Source organism: Phragmites australis, chromosome 4 (genome assembly GCF_958298935.1).
Source record: "Phragmites australis chromosome 4, lpPhrAust1.1, whole genome shotgun sequence".
Taxonomy (NCBI): Eukaryota; Viridiplantae; Streptophyta; class Magnoliopsida; order Poales; family Poaceae; genus Phragmites; species Phragmites australis.
Window position 1 is genome coordinate 45,932,028 of NC_084924.1, and position 16,703 is coordinate 45,948,730.

The 16,703-nt window shown below is 40.4% G+C and overlaps 1 pseudogene; it reads right to left on the minus strand.

Moving 5' to 3' along the window:
* Positions 1-410: 410 nt before the first annotated feature.
* LOC133916823 (alanine--glyoxylate aminotransferase 2 homolog 1, mitochondrial-like) lies at positions 411-3,953 on the minus strand (annotated as a pseudogene).
* Positions 3,954-16,703: the final 12,750 nt, after the last annotated feature.

The following is a 16,703-nucleotide window of genomic DNA, read 5'->3' on the forward strand; positions in this document are numbered from 1 at the left end:
GAGCAAAAGGTATGAGCATGCAACCCACAGGCCATTCGCACCGAAAGCATCATCTGAAGGGATGCGATGACGCAGTAGGCCGTATTCGACACCTCGTGTGCTGAATATGATGCGATGGGCCATATTTGGCACCTTATGTGCCTAATAGTGGAGCATTCGATGTATAAGGTGCCGAATATGGTGCACAGTGCCGTATTCGGCACCTCGTGTGCAGAGAAGATGGGACCGGGGATTTTTCGGTGTACGGTGTACCGAAAATCCGTTTTCAGTAAATGAGGAGTCGAATACACATGCTAAATTTACAAATATATTGATATTCTATCCATTTTAACAAAAACGGTATCATATGTTGTGTATTTTTGGATTTTTGCCGGTGGGAAAGATAATTGTACGCCACTTTTGGTTCAGTTTCAGAAGACCTGACAAAGCAAGTTGATGCGTACAGCACACAAGCCAACAGTTTACAGAAGTTGTTTAGCAATACTGTCTCTATGCAACAAAAATCCCGTTACATCTCTGCATTAGTGTACACTGTATGGCGATTTTCTGGGGCAACGGCAGATTATACATTCCTGCTACACATGAGACGTGTTAACTTCTCGAGCTATTCACTGTGCTACAGGCTTCAAGCTCTCGTGCACCCCAGGTTCCAGGACAGATCAGAAACAGCAATCAGGTTTCAACAATGCAGATCGACCAAGAAAAATCGCGGAAAGCATGTAGAAGCAATGGCTTGGATCTTCTATCATGATTCCCTGCACAGTATCTCGGTGAAGACAGAGACTCTGCCTCCTGCAGGTATGACGCGACTTGTAGTCATCAGGAACAGGAGCGTTTGTCTGTCGGTAACGAGTTCCACCCCAAGCATCAGTCCCCTTCCTCTAAGACCAAGGCCAAGTGATTCTCTTCACAATCAAATTCTCGTCGTGAAGAAATTCCTGTTTCCTTCAGCGTTTTCAACGATTTTTCTTTATGGTTCCCTTCACGACGGGATTCCCAGGGTCATTCCCTTCAGAACGGGATTCTCTCTTCTTTCTCTTCGCGATTCCCTTCGAAGAAAAGCTGTTGGAGATGAGAGAAAATAAAGAGAATAGGAACAGGAAAGGGAATCAGAAAAGGAACGAAATGAAGGGAATATGGTTGAGGTAGTCTAACATCTCCTATGACTAAAACAACAAGACCCATAAATGAAAAAAAAAAGTTGATAAATTGCATAAATTCATAATTTAAGAACAAATAGTTAACTGAAAAGTTTTGTGCAGAGAAAGACTTCCCCAGCTAACTACCGACTATTCTGAGTCAATCGAATGTCATTGAGCTTGGTAGATTAAACAATCTAAAATAAGTGCTTGGTAGACGAACAGAATCCAAGATTAGAAACTTTACTTTCATGCTTTTGCTGAAGCAATTTTAGACATTCCACCAAATGAGCTCCAACATCAGCATAATGTGCCTGTCGTTTCTCCTTGTCAAGAACCTTAAGCACAGCCAATCCACCAGCAGAACAAACTGGATTTCCACCAAATGTGTTAAACTGGATTTTTTGAGCTAACACACTTGCAATCTTAAGAGTTGTTACAACAGCCCCAATGGTAGACCATTGCCAATTCCCTGATGCATTGGAAATAAAAGAAATCATCACATCAGCATTGAAAGATATTGCTACTAAAAACAAAACCTTCTAGCATATTTTCCCATGGTATATGTATATCTACAAGGACATGCTTGCATGTTAAGAGTACGAGATAGACCTTTGCCATTGTTACGATGTCAGGAATCCCCAGTAATGACTTCCAGTACGACCAAAACCACTCTGGACTTCATCAGCTATACAAACGCCAGTAGCCTTCCGCACAATATCATAAGCTAACCTAAGGTATCCAGGAGCTAGTTCGACAGACCCTCCGACACCCTACAGCCATGACAATGCATCAACAAGATTGCCACATGGATAAGTTATTTCAGAGTGATGATAAAAGCATCATTATTATTTAATAATATGCACTGTTTAAAGTTCAGACCTGGAAAGTTTCTGCAATGAAACCTGCAACCCTTCCTGAGCTTCCATAAGTAATATGTTCACCAACTTCCTTGGCATAAGCTGAGGCGTCTGACCCAAAAGTTCCCCACTAAGGGTCAGGGTTCATGACATGATGTATTTCACCCTGTAAAACTTTTGATGAGCTATGATCATTTGGATCTAAAACACAAATAGAGTCTATTTTGCTCGGTAGTAGGGAGACAGCTTCACAAAAGAAAGGTAAGCTTAACTTAGCGAGATGAGCCATACGATAACCTTTCAATTCTAGTTGTACACCATTGTTAAGCCTGCGTGCACTAATTGATAATGCAGTAGTGGCAATCAAACACAAACCTGAGGAATTGGGTACTTCCACGTCTGCAAACCAGTCAGTCCTATCGTTCCAACACTTCCACCGTGATATGCGTTTCTGAGTGCAATCATACTGAGATTCCCACTGTACAGCCGAGGCATCAACATTGCCAATTCATTCGTCTCAGTCCCAGGATTGACAAAATACACAACATGTGACACCCGTAAACATGAAGAAATCTTACTTGCATGCATAAATGAATCCCATAGAAGCAGCATTTTACCTTGAGATTGCTTGGCATTTTGGAGGTAAGTGCTTCTGCGAACTCGACAATGGCGTGGTGCAGGTATATGGTGGTTTTATGTTGGAGCAACTTGGTCTGCTCCACCACAGCATTCACAATATCCGGATGGCAATGGCCGCATGACACTGTCACGATTCCCTCGAAGCAATCGAGGTATCTCTTCCCATGCTCATCATACAGATACTACATCTTCCCCTTCACAATGTTGAGCTGTAAATAAAATTGAAATGGACATTATTCATACATCATCTGCATCATATCGGTTGTTTTGTAAGATTACTCATGGGTTGCACTGCTGCCTTAACTATTCGTTTTGAAACGAAAACTTCTTCTTTTTGAAACGAAGTGCTATAATTCCTGGCATGCTAAGTTTAATCCGAATCTTACATGTTGAAGCTAAACCATCATATGCACAAGGGGGGCAAAAAGAGGCCTCCGCATAAAAAAATCATTGTCCTACTAAAAGAATTGGTACCACACAGGCGAGGACACTACGTTTTCATCAACACTTGTTCAGCAAAATTTCCATTCTTTTTGGAACATTTCATCACACGAAGAAACAGAACAGTCCGTGCTACGATCAACTCGGAGGGAGTTTTACCGGCTTCTGGTAGTAATGGAAGAGCGACGGGCCGAGGAGCGCCTTCCTCTTCTCGAGGGTCTCGGCGCCTCCCATCCCGGCGTACGCGCGGGGCCGGTGCTCGAACGGCGGCATCTCCGGCGGCGCCCGCGACGGGGCCCTCGCTGGCGCCACCTCCGACGAGACCAGCCTCCGCAGTACATCCGCCGGACACCGCCGGCGGCTGACAACAATGCCACGGCGAAGCAACCACGCGGCCATGGATGAACAACCAGGAATCGAGGAGAAATCGCTCGGGCTGGTTGAATAGATGAGGAGTAGCTCTGGACGGGAGGGGTGCTTAGCGGGTGGTGGCGTTGACGTGGCGAAGGTCCAGATTCCGATTGTATTGCCCTCACTCCCATGCTCGCACCTCCCCCTCCCGTTTGCATCCCATCCTTAGCAACTCTCTTGTCGCAAAATCTGTCGATGTCTCTGTTCCGGCATCACACATGAGCCGTCCTTCGCCGCAAGTAGCTGGCAGTGTCCCTGCCACCTCGCCACTCTGCCCTTGCACATGCCTCCTCTATCAGGCCAGTTTATCTCCCACGACCTCTCTCTAAACCTGTTGATAAAGAATCCCATTAAAAATTGAACCCCCTCCTGTAACCTGTCATAACACACCATTCTTCGTCACCTATGCTGTTTATCAGGCGGCCAAAATTTAGGAGACGTGTTTTCTTAATCAACGCACTGTCACATTACACCTTTAGTGAAGCATTTGTGTCTTGTCGTCCTTTAATCTTTAGCTGTGTTTGCTTCGGTTTCTAGTTTATGAAGTAGAAGCATGAAGCCGAATCAAACATCCAATTATTGAGTCAATTTTAGAAAGCTGAAAAGTTAGTTTATGAGAAAATAAACTAAAAGTTAAGAAGTTAGTTGAGATGAGTTTTTATAATTTTTATATGCTAAAAAACTAAAAATTTGTTATGAAAGCTAATAGAAAAAACAATAATCAGAAATTAAAAATAGTTTTTCAACTAAAAGCTGAAAAGGCTCGACCCAATCATTATCTTATCGCTGACGCTGTGTGTTTACCTGCCAGTGGCCACGCAAGAGAGGAGTGACGTTTCCGATGAAGATGGCTTCTTAGATGATGCTACAAGTTTCGTCGTCGTCTTCTCGAGGCAGCCAACTGGTGACGTCTCAATCGCTCAAGAGGTTCCAGGCTTCCAGCTAGCTGCTGCCTTTAGTTAAGTGTCGTTTTGTTCGCGTACAAGAAAATGTCTGTACAGTTGAGAGCTTGGATCCTCACGCTGTTTGGACTCTCGATGGTTTGTCATTACATTGAGTTCGATCGTGCAGTTTCCCGACAGATAAGGTGACAAACCGATACCTGCCTGCTCATGCAGCAAGCACCATGTTCAAGATGCATCAGGCATGCGAGATGTCGTCTGCAGACAGTCCATGCTCCCGTGTTCGCATTCACGTCCTGAGAATTCAGTGTGTCGCGTTGTTCACCCGGGATGACTGCAACATGCACTTTCTTCACGTCGTCTCGTTTTCACGAAAACAAACACCTGGTGACAACTCGGCAGAACACTGGATCTGTGCTACTGTAGCTCCTCGGGCACGTGCCGACGTGCGTACACAGCCACAACACTTACGACGTAAGTAGAACATCTGCCTACACGGCTACACGCTCCATCTCCGCATCTATATTATCTATGCTAATATATAAGTACAGGTTAGATAGGAAACTTCTGATCTCCAAACATCCATCGCCTTTGCTCATAGTGTTGGAATACAAAGTTGTTCCTTCCTAAAATTAAGAGCTAAAATTACTGCTGCTCTACAAATTACATCATTTATCACCCTCCATAAATTACAGGATCGGTCCTAATATAAAGTTAGTCCACCTAAATTTTAGGGACCAATCTCTGATTTACTTACAAATTAATTTATTCATCCTATTTTCCCTAAAAAGTAAGGAGCTAATATCTGCGCTAACTCTTTTCTCCTTACCATTAATCACGGTGTCTCATATTGATCCATTTCCCTATTTTACTTTCCCTATCAAACCCATTCCTTCTTCTCCTGTCCTCACAAACGTGGCACCTTACTTTCAACTCCTATACTAAAGAATAGTCATGAATAAACAGTATCATAAACAGTATTACATGTCTTAATGAATAGTAATTTGCAGTGAATCATTGTGCCCACAAAACTGCAGCAGAAGCACTGCACATGCTAGTACTATTTTTTATTATACTATAGCGGATGTGTTGTAACTACTGCTCTTGTACTAGCAGAGGAAAGTCACGGTCACTGTTTATACCTGCCTTTCCTTCGGCTCATGTACTAGCAGATGAGCCGGATCTGTTGTCCGCACGTCCCTACCTCAGATGCATGCTGCCGCAGTGAGGCCAACTCCAATAAAATCCTCAAATTTACAGATTCTAATGGTACAGTAATTTTTCGGTTACTGTAGCATCTTTAACAGATTCCCTGCACAGTACTACAGTGCGCTACAGTGTTACGGAGGGGAAGTATGGGCTGTGAATTTGCCGGAGTACTGTAGCATCCGCAGTACTGTAACAGTATTGTTCACAGGGACCGACAATAGGTCCGGAGGAAAACACTGTCGTGTTATTGTAGCAATACTGTAGATAGAGACTGTCAGTGGGTTCGGAAGGAGGAAAAGAGTAGTAGAAGGTAAGAAATAGAGTAGTTGTTGGAGATAAAAAAAATATAGAATATTATAATAGTATTTTTAAAAATGAAAATTTAAGATAGCTATTGGAGATGACCTAAGTATGGTGTTCACATACGTCCTAGCGCGAACCTTCTCTATAACGCTCCGGGCATCGGTCGCTGCTCTGCACCCATCCAACACCTTCATCCCCTGTCGCTACCAGCTAGATATCAGGTGAGTTGAAACAATACAAGGTTATTATAATATTTTCTAAGTTTAATAGCTTTTTATTACCCTCAATATTTTCTATCTAGAATATACCGCCGGCTTCATTCATTGTCTTGGCTCTTGGCTACGTGTAGGATATAAGTTCACACATCTAAGTTTTACATTGTGGTTACAGATTTAGAGAGATGGTGATAGAGTGTCTTTCTGATTCTGATGGCTTTATGGTAAGGACGGTATGCTGAAGAGCCAATCTACATGCATGGTGATTGATTTTTGAAAAAAAAAAGGTTAAATATGATGGGTAATGCCAGATTATTGGAACATGAATTTTTTTTGTCCTGAAAACAACAATTATAATTGCGTAGAACACTCTAACTTTAATTTTGAAACAATGTCTTTTCTATTTATTGTTGAGTTCGGTGAAATGACACCTTTTCTGGCTTAGTATCTTTTATCAGGTATTTAGTCGATTCACACTAAGTGGTTGTTACATTTCTTCGCCTATATTTGCACATGGATGGACTTCTCTCAGTATTTTAGAGTTACATGGTTCCTAGACAATACGTTTTGCAGGGTTTTGTTTCCAACTCCATTGCATTGTTATTTATCTAGATTGTGAATGTTATACCTATTTTATCTGATATTGCTTCTGTTCCTCTACTCTGTCTCTAATTGTCAATGTTATTTGCCCCCTAGAGTGACATAGTTTATAGCATGTAAGTTTCAGTGAGGATAATAATTCTTCTCATAGTTTAATATCTAAATTTGCAATGCTATTCCCTCTTATGCTATGTTTTTAATGAATCGACAATTCCTGCATGTTAGGTGATCTGCTCTCATGCATGTTTTCATCTGCATATTTACATGCCTACATTGAGCAGCAATCCACGCAGGTTAGGTAATCTATTCTCCTGCATGTTTTCATCCTGCATATTTATATGTTTTCAGTTCATGACTGATGTTTCTTCTTATTCTTGCCTTTATGTTTGGATTTCAAACTGCGGCCCAATGAATATCGAGCTACATAGACACATTCACACACAATGCTCCGGACAAATGAATATCGGGCTGTTCAACCGCGGTGCACGTTGTACGTGTGGGCAGCTACATTGATTCGTGGGTATTCAGCTGAATACCCATTTTTGGCCAAAAAAATCATGTATATGCTATGTATTTTCGTAGCTGAAAAGTATGTGAAGGACGACTAGTCGGTTGCCCAGGCAACAGCCCATAGGCTATTTGATGTCGAGGAAGCACGCCGCATGGCCCGTAGGCAACAGCCCATAGGCTATTTGATGTCGAGGAAGCACGCCGCATGGCCCGTTCTGCCATTCATTTACATCGTATTGGCCGGGCTGGGCTATTTTCTATCGGCTATTCGGCTTCTTTGTCACACCTCAGTTCTTGCGAGTATCGACCACAGGCTATTTCCGGTTTGGCTTCTTTCTCAGTTATGAAGTTGTTGCACACCCCCGCACGCAACCACGGAAAAAACGCCAAGAAAAATTCCTAAGCCGTCAAAGTTCGCCGAGACGCCGACATCTGCGTCAGTGAAAGGATAATAATAATAATGTTATCTAGATGGGTGATGTTTTAACGAAATGTCAATCTCTTTTACTATTTAACTTAAACCTGCTGTGAAAATAAACTAACAAATTTTTAATAATTAAAAAATATAAATATATTAAATTCAACTAATGCACAATCATCTAAATAAATGTGAATATTACCATTCTAGAGTGTGACAAAGATTATTCAAATCTAAAAAGATATGTAAGAAAGCTCTAATCAAAAGTTCTGAAATTATTATTCGTCGGAAGTTCTGGTATTGTTCATTTCGACCTATTTTCTATCGGATGTTATGATACTATTCATCGAAACTTCCAATTAGCTCAGAAAAACAGATTTAAATATCACAAAATTAACAAATAATTTATTACCAAAGCATGGATATCAAAATAATGCATAAGAGTAAGGAAATATAGAGAAAATTGATTTATTACGAAAGTTTAGATATCCACTGATATCCTACGTCTTTGTTGAGGAAACCAAATCATACTTGAGCTAGATCTTTTTCAAACATCTTTCTCACGAGTTTGCACACATGCACTCCCCTCCACTATAGTCAACTTATCCTCCACTCTGAAGATGGTAAATTCCGCAACCACTTTGGGGTATCCTCACAATCTTCACTTAAGAAGATCACAGAAAATCTAGCACCGAGCCATTTAGAAGACGATGGTATATAAGAGTAACAAACTCCCAAACTCATACACGATCAACACTGAGTGCTCAAACACACACAACTAATGCAACACGTGCGAGTGACCCAAACTCCACATACCTCACATACCTCACTCTATCCTCACTAAGCCACAAAAACTTAATTTTCACAAATTCTTGATAAAGAGGAGAGAGAAACACTCAAAGGTAGAACATCAAGTTCTAACACCTCTCATAAGCAAGGAGGCATATGAGTATTTATACCATACTCTGAAAAACTAGCAGTTACAGGTATTTTAACCTAAGTTGACTTAAGTCAAACAGTTACTGTTACAACTGTTTTTCTATTCAAAAGATAATCAAACTCGAAACTTCTGGTTTAAAACCGGAACTTTCACTTACATCGAAAAATCAAAATCGAGAGCTCCCTTCCGGGTTGAACCCGGAACTACTGACTAACTCGGAACTTCCAGCCTAAAACTGAAACTTTCGGTTTCAACACAGCTGACACTGAAAAATAGCGATAACTTTTGATCTTGATGTCTGATTTCGATGATTTCAGACCCTATGAAAAGCTTATTTAGAGGGCTACACATTCCTACTGAATTCATGATCACAACCATATTGGATCATAGGAGCACTCTAAAAATCGATTCGGACACTTTCACCTATGGTACAAAACTTATTTCCCCAAAATTAAACTAGGTATCACATAGAACATGCCAACCACAATTAAGACTTGACCACAACCGCTTTTTGATAGTAAGACTGACAACAACAAAGGGTTAGTTCTAAAACATGTTTTAGAAACCCCGAACTTATAAAGCGCACTCTCAACACACACATTCCACACTAAACACAAGGTTTGAGCACTCGACACAACAAATCAAGCTACGCTTTCGGTAACCCCTCTTAATAGTACGGCTATCGGTCCTATAACCCGGTCTCCTACCAAACTCCTTGAGGCCGATAAAACTAGAAAACATATTCTAGTTATACATTTATCATCATTCAAGCCTCGACGCTTCTAATAGCTCTTCAAGACTCGTCATCAACTTATCTTCTCTTAATAACGATGATCATCATCGCTTCCATCTTCATCTTCATTCGATCTCAGGAAGCTTAATGAAGCCCTCTTGATAGCTTTCCACGTACAAAGCATATGAGACTTAACTCTTCGCGTCATCTTCATTTGGTTTACCACTAATGCATGAACCGTAAGTATCAAGCATATAAATTGTCTATTAAGTTTGTGTTGATCTTGATCTTCTAACTTAGCATATTGAATATATCAATTCAACTTATGTCTTCTTATGAAACTTAACCCTAACTCACTCTCAAACAAAAAGCACATGTGTTAGTCCATAAAACCTAATTAACAACTTTATACCTTAAGTCACTTGATCTTCACAAGTAACTTGGTCTTTACTCTTATTATCAATCTTCATATGCTTCTTCTTTATCTCATGAGTATCTCCTAGAGCTCAATGACATCGATACATTTATTTGTTCTTATGACATTCTTCAAAAGAATCTACACTCTATCACTTATGTATCTCCTATAGAACAACCTACTAATAATTTTTAATATAATTATTAATCACTTAGTATTATTATTAATTACTAAAATCACACTTAGCGCTTAAGATCATATTCAGTCAGCCACGAGCGGCTAACACATCTTCCACAACGCTAACGCTTTGCTGAGTTTCGAGATTAGTTTGACTATTTGTTAATCAAGGAAATCGATATAATAGATTAGCTAGTGCTTTGATTAGGTTATACCAACTGTAATTTGATATTTTTAAGATGAGTTCGCACCTCGGCTATTTGCAAGAAATAAATAGAGTAGATTAGTGGGAGCTTTTGACTTATGAATTTTTTTTTAATCCAATGTACATACTAATTATTAGAGCTGTGACAGATGAGATGAAGAAGGCTATTGATGAATTATTGCAACTTTCCTGACAACTAAAAATATTTGCTTCTAATATACCTAAAGATGAAAGGTTTGAAAAAGCGAAAAATCTGGCTAAACTTTCAATTATGTTTATTTAAACAAAGAAGGCTTCTCACTATCATATTATTTACGAGCTTTTTAAATTAATGCTAATTCTTCCTGAAGCAATTATTAGTATTGAGAGGGACTTTTCTTCAATAAATTAGGTGAATAATAAACTAAGAAACAAAATGAAAGATGAATACTTGGATGATTGTCTGATTATATTTTTTAAACATGGTTTTTTAAATAAGTGAAAGATGATGCTATCATAACTCGCTTTCAAGTTTGGGATCTTAGAGTTATATTGTAAATTTATTAGTATTTTGTAATCTTCCTAAATTATTTGGGATATCATCACTGTGTCAAATATTTTATATTTGGTCTCTTTTTGTTAGTATGATCCTTCGTATTTAGTATTGCTATTGAACAATTTCTTTTTTGAGAAACTTCAAATACCCATCGTTGAAATCGTGGCTCCGCCACTGTCTCGGCGCCGGTGCGAGGGGACTAGATCGAGTAATGCACGCGGGCGTCACGCGCCGTACAACCAGGCCCGCGCGCTGGTGGCACCGCGGCATGGCTCGTTTCCTTGCCGACTAATGTAGCTCGCGCCTCGGATCGTTCCAGAGAAACAGGGGCGTCGTCCTGCGGTGTCTCGCACTGCCGAGGCAGAGGAGGACCGGACGCCACAGGCTGACAGGCACCGCGAAAAAGTGGAAGCAGGGCGCCTTTTCGTTTCCACGATCTGCTGCGTGTGAGCCCATGGAAGCTGGCGCTTCTTGGCTTCTTGCGTGCGGTGGTGCATGGTTGAGTTGGGTCGCTGTAGTGGTCCAGTGCAATGCAGGAGAGGGGCGCGTGAGATTTTGCTGAGATGAGATGAGGTGAGGACCATCTTATCAGTAACGCGTGCTTGCGGCCTTGCGCCTGCCCGGGCTACAGATCTTGGTGTCCCGATCCAGAGGCAGGGTCTTGCGGGGCTGACAGCGATGGGCGGCCGGGGCGCCCCTGTGCGATGACGAGGGGGCTCGGTTTGGTTTAACTCATTTAAGATAGCGAGCTAGCTCGGTTCAGTAACATAATAAGCAAAAAATCAACTTGATTCGGCTCGACTAGTAAAAAGCTTGAACCAATTAATTGAATTCACTCATGCTCATTTCTCTATAATAGACTTGTTATTCTGTAAGGTAATTATTTCATTACACAAACATACATCATATATTCGTATTTATACATGTATACGAATGTTTAGAATTTGATTCATACAAAACTGGTTGTATCAAACTATAAGTTCTGATCCAGCGACTAGCAACCGCAACTTAAACTTGGACTTAGTCATACGCTGGTGTTATTGCAGCTTACGACAAACTTGTAGCTGGGGTCATAATTTTCTACAACCATGTACATCTCAAATCAGTACATCAGTTACACTAGATTTAGCAGGATTATCATGAGAGAAAAGACAGAAAGGGTTAAAGGGTATCTTAGGCTAACTCCAACAAATTCCTCAAATTTGCAGATTTGGGTGCTACAGTGTTTATGATCTACTGTAGCAGGACTGTAGCATCTCTAACAGATCCGGATCCAGCGCTACAGTGTTGCGGAGAGAGTATTGAGTGTGAATTGGTCGGAGCACTGTAGCATCCGTAATGCTGTAGTAATACTGTAGACAGAGGCTGATAGTAGGTTCGGAGGGAGGAAAAAGAGTAGTAGAAGGTAAGAAATAAGATAGCTGTTGGAGATAAAAAAAAATAGAGAATGCTGTAATAGTGATAGGGGATGCTGTAATAGTATTTTTGAGGATAAAAATTTGAGGTAGTTGTTGAAGATAGCCTTAGGATGGAAGACGACATGGCCTGGCTATCGGAGGACAGTTGGAGCCGTGAATAGAGGACCGTGATGACACCGAGTAACCAAGGTGGATGGGGATCTAGGTGACCGACAACATAGACGTCATGGATACGGGACTGAGGACTGCTATGGATGGAGGATAGCGTTGCCGATTCATCGCTCACTGATTTGCTAGCAGCAGGTGGCTCGGCGTCGCGTGCCCCTGCCTCAAGCGCTTGAGCCCTTATCTCTTGAGCACCGATTGCGATAGCTACGGGAGAATAGAAATGAGATACTATGTTAGGGTTTCTAGCAGTAAGGGTATATATTTGTTTATGCAAATGGACTAATAGGCAACATAATGTTATATAAGTCGCTTCTTAATTTGTTTGGCTCGCGAGTTGCTCGTGAGCTAGCTCAAGTCAGCCCTCGTTATCTAAACGAGCTAAAACTCTAATTCGACTAGTTAGATTTTAAAACGAGTCAAGCCAAATCAGATACGAGCTAAAATAACTCACGAGCTTCGAGCTTTAGGAACAAGATTGACGATTAGTGGGGGTGAAAATGTGTCTAAATAAATTTCTTACAAAATCGATGACCTCCTATTTGTATCACCCAACACACCTCAAAACTCAATCAAAAGTAAACATTAAGAGAAGTTTTAACAAGAGAAAATTGAGGCAACATGACTCCACAGATGGTATATAAACCATATATTTATTTAAGATCAATCCATATATCTTAGCACTCGAAAAATCACAACTAGTAAAGAAACAAGAAAAGATGAACACCGCGCAACGAAACTCTCCGGGTTGATTGTCTAGAGGCAAGAGAATTCAAGACCCTATCACATAAGCGTGTGTATGTAAATTTTATGCCTCTAGCAATAAGAAGAATAACCTCACAAGATGCTGAAATTTGAGTCCAAAAACAAAAACGAAAATGAAAACCAAAAAGAAAAAGCTTGCACAAAGGACAAGATAACAAGAGAGGGAAACTACAAGGAGAGGATTCAAGCATATGAAACAAAATCAGCTTCATTGCTCAAAGAGATCAGCCCTATATTAAGTGGATTATAAAAATTTTCCTCTCAAAATTCTCACCTATTACATAGGCTAAGTACTCATCCTCATCTCCACTAAAACTCTAGCACAATACGTATAGAGAAGAATTCACCAATTCTAAACACCGCCAACTCGAGTTAGACATGAACAAGAATAAGCATCCACAAACACATGCTAACCAAATTCAAGACATATCAACTGTTGTCAATGGCTCATCACATGCAAGCCAATGCACTTCTCCACTTGTTTTCTCAATCTCCCCCTTGATGAGTACATTGGCAACCCTCAAAGCACAAAGATTTCGGATAGAAGAAGTAAAGCACATCCAATTGACAAAAAAACTCAAGAAAAAAGTAAACACAAATCACTTGGCATAAGATAGATTGCAAAAGGCCAAAGAAAGGCAACGACAAGCCAAAATCTCAAAAGAGTAAGAAAAGCTCAAAAACTCATAAACAAATGCTCCCCCGTGATAAATGCACATTTATCATTTTTCGTTGAGGTTTGTTGCAATTTTTCTCATTTCTCCTCCTTTGTAGCATATTTGTGCATGTTCTCTCCCCCTTGGCAATGCAAATATTAAAGACAAAATATTATACAATGCATGAATATGCAAATCTAATGAGCTTGTACAAGTATACCATAAAGTATTTGCAAAAGGTAGAAACATCAAAGGGCTCTGGAAAGGAGAGGATGTAGCTCACAGTTGCACATAGGCTCAAAAAGAAACAGTAACACAAGAGCATGAATCTTGATAAGCTATACCCAAAAAGTTGGTTGGTGCATTTAATTTCACATAGCCGAATCATGTGCAAGGTGACCACCGCATAAGCATCCACACGTACCGAGGCAATACAAGCATTAAGAAGTAGCCAACTTCAATATGAAACTAGGCAAATAAGCATTCATGACAGTAGACTTTGCAAACGCTCACATATGAAACCAAGACTTAGATTGATCAAGCAATTAAAAAGAATTAAACGGTTTGGCATATTTCTTTGAATTTCATTTTATCATCAAGTTGTCTCTTATCCAAGCAAAGTGTCGTACGACTGGGTACAACAAACACCTTGAGGCCTCAAGACAACCGTATTGGATCATATTTTCGCACAAGAGACTTGATTTTTCATGATTATTCGATTCACACAAGTTATCAAGATGGTCACAAGATTAAGTTAAGTAGTATCTTTGCGACACAAGGAACACATGTTCCCCTAAGGTTCTATCATGAGCTAAACATTTAACAAAGACATAAAACATAGTGCAATATTCTCCAATCCACTGTCGTGAACCAAGAAGACCTAGAGCAAGATATTCATCAGACTAGCCTTAACACAAGCATTGACGAAACTTAAGCAATTATGAATATGATAAAAAAAAATGTAGCATTTTATAGCTTACAATATTCATAAAATTGCCAAATTTCATCTTAAGAAAAGCAAACTTGCTTGAAATATATTATGTCAAAGCATCAAGAAGAGTCTAAGATTAAAAGATTGCTCCACACAGCTACTCAACTTAGTTCAAATTCAAGTCTAGCAATCAAAATTGCTAAAGACATGCAAGTCAAAGCTCAACTATTATGATTATCTTACATAATGACAAGTAATGCAAATACAACAAAAATAAGATAGAGTATGTACAAAAGACAACTCCCCCTCACACAATGACATCGGAATGGCACACACCAAGCTCTACTCTCAAATAGGCAAATCTTGTAGCATCTAGATGTTTGGTGAATATATTGGCAAACTGGTGTTGGGTATCTTTGTAACTCAACTCAATGTCTCCCTTCTCATTGTAGTATCTTAGAAAATAGAATCTTATATCTATGTGTTTGGTTCTAACTGTTGAACTGGGTTTGTCACACAAAAGTGACACACTCTTGAAATTCAACCCAAAATCTCTCAAAGTAGCAACCATCCACAAAATCTGTGAGCAACAGCTACCAGTAGCTACATATTTAACTTTAGCAGTAGACTGCACAACGCTAGACTGTTTACACGAAGACCAACAACCAATAGAAGTATCCAAGAAGTAATAAGTACTAGAGGTACTTTTTCTGTCAATTCTACAATCAGCAAAATCTGTATCCGAAAAACCTCGAAGAGAAAGCGAAAAGAAAGAAGAAAACCAAAACCCATACTCGAAAGTGTGCTTGAGGTACCTCAGAATGTGTTTCACTGTTTGGCGGTGAGACACCCTTGGTGAAGTCTGGAAGCGAGTACACAAGCAGACAACGAAGTGGATGTCAGGTCTTGTCGTCGTCAAGTACAGGAGAGAACCGATCATGCTCCTGTACTCTCGCTGATACACCTCCTCATGATCTTTATATGGATCAAGCATGGTCGAGGTAGCCATTAGTGTTGCCAAGAGCTTCGCAAGAACTTTTTCAGAAAATCCTTAGTGTACTTCATCTGGTGGACAAATGTACCTTGCTTACATTGCTTGATTTGCAGCCCAAGGAATAAGCTGAGCTCATCCATCATCGATATCTCGAACTCCATGCTCCTAGTTTCTGCAAACTTAGCCACGAGTGCTTGAGAAGAGCCCCAAAAAATGATATTATTCACATATATTTGAACAAGCAAGAAATCATTGTCATGCCAGAGAGTGAACAAAGTTTTATCAGTTGACTCCATCACATATCAATGCTCTAGCAAGAAATACCTAATCATATGATACCAAGCTCTAGGTATCTGCTTAAGCCCATACAAAACCTTTCTGCTTGTAAACTCCATGCGAGTATTTGATGTGCTCAAAGTCTAGAGCTTGCCTAATATAGACCTCTTCATGAATGAAATAATTTAGGAAAGCACTCTTGATATCCATTTGATACAACTTAAAATCCTTGGATGCCGTGAATGCAACAAGGATCCTAATGGCTTCTAACCTTGCTACAGGTGCAAAGGTCTCTTCAAAGTCTATCCCCTCAACCTGAGTGAAACCCTGAGCCACTAGTCTAGCCTTGTTTCTCACTACAGATCCATCCTCTCCACGTTTGTTTTTTAGAACCCATTTTGTGCCTATGATGTGAACATTATGGGGTGGCTCTACAAGGACCCAAATTTGGTTTCTCTCAAAATTTTCAAGCTCTTCATGCATGGTATTGACCCAACTTGAATTGGATAAAACATGTCCAACATCATGGGGCTCAAAAGAAACAACGAATATAGAATCAATAAAATGAGCATGAGAAGCAGATTTGGACCTCGTTACCCTCTCATTGATGTCACAGATCATCGTCTGTGGAGGGTGTTACCGCTGAATGTGTTGAGGGGTCTCACGCTGTGAGTGTATCTCTCCCTCAAACACTGCTGATGCAGACCCGAGAGTAACTGAAGTGGAAGTAGAGGTTGCAGGCACTTCTGCTAGAGTAGAAGAAGCAGGAGCCAGCTTTGGAGCAGGTATGGTAGAGGAAAGTAGTGGATCATTCTCATCGTCACCAAGAGCTGAAAAGTCATCATC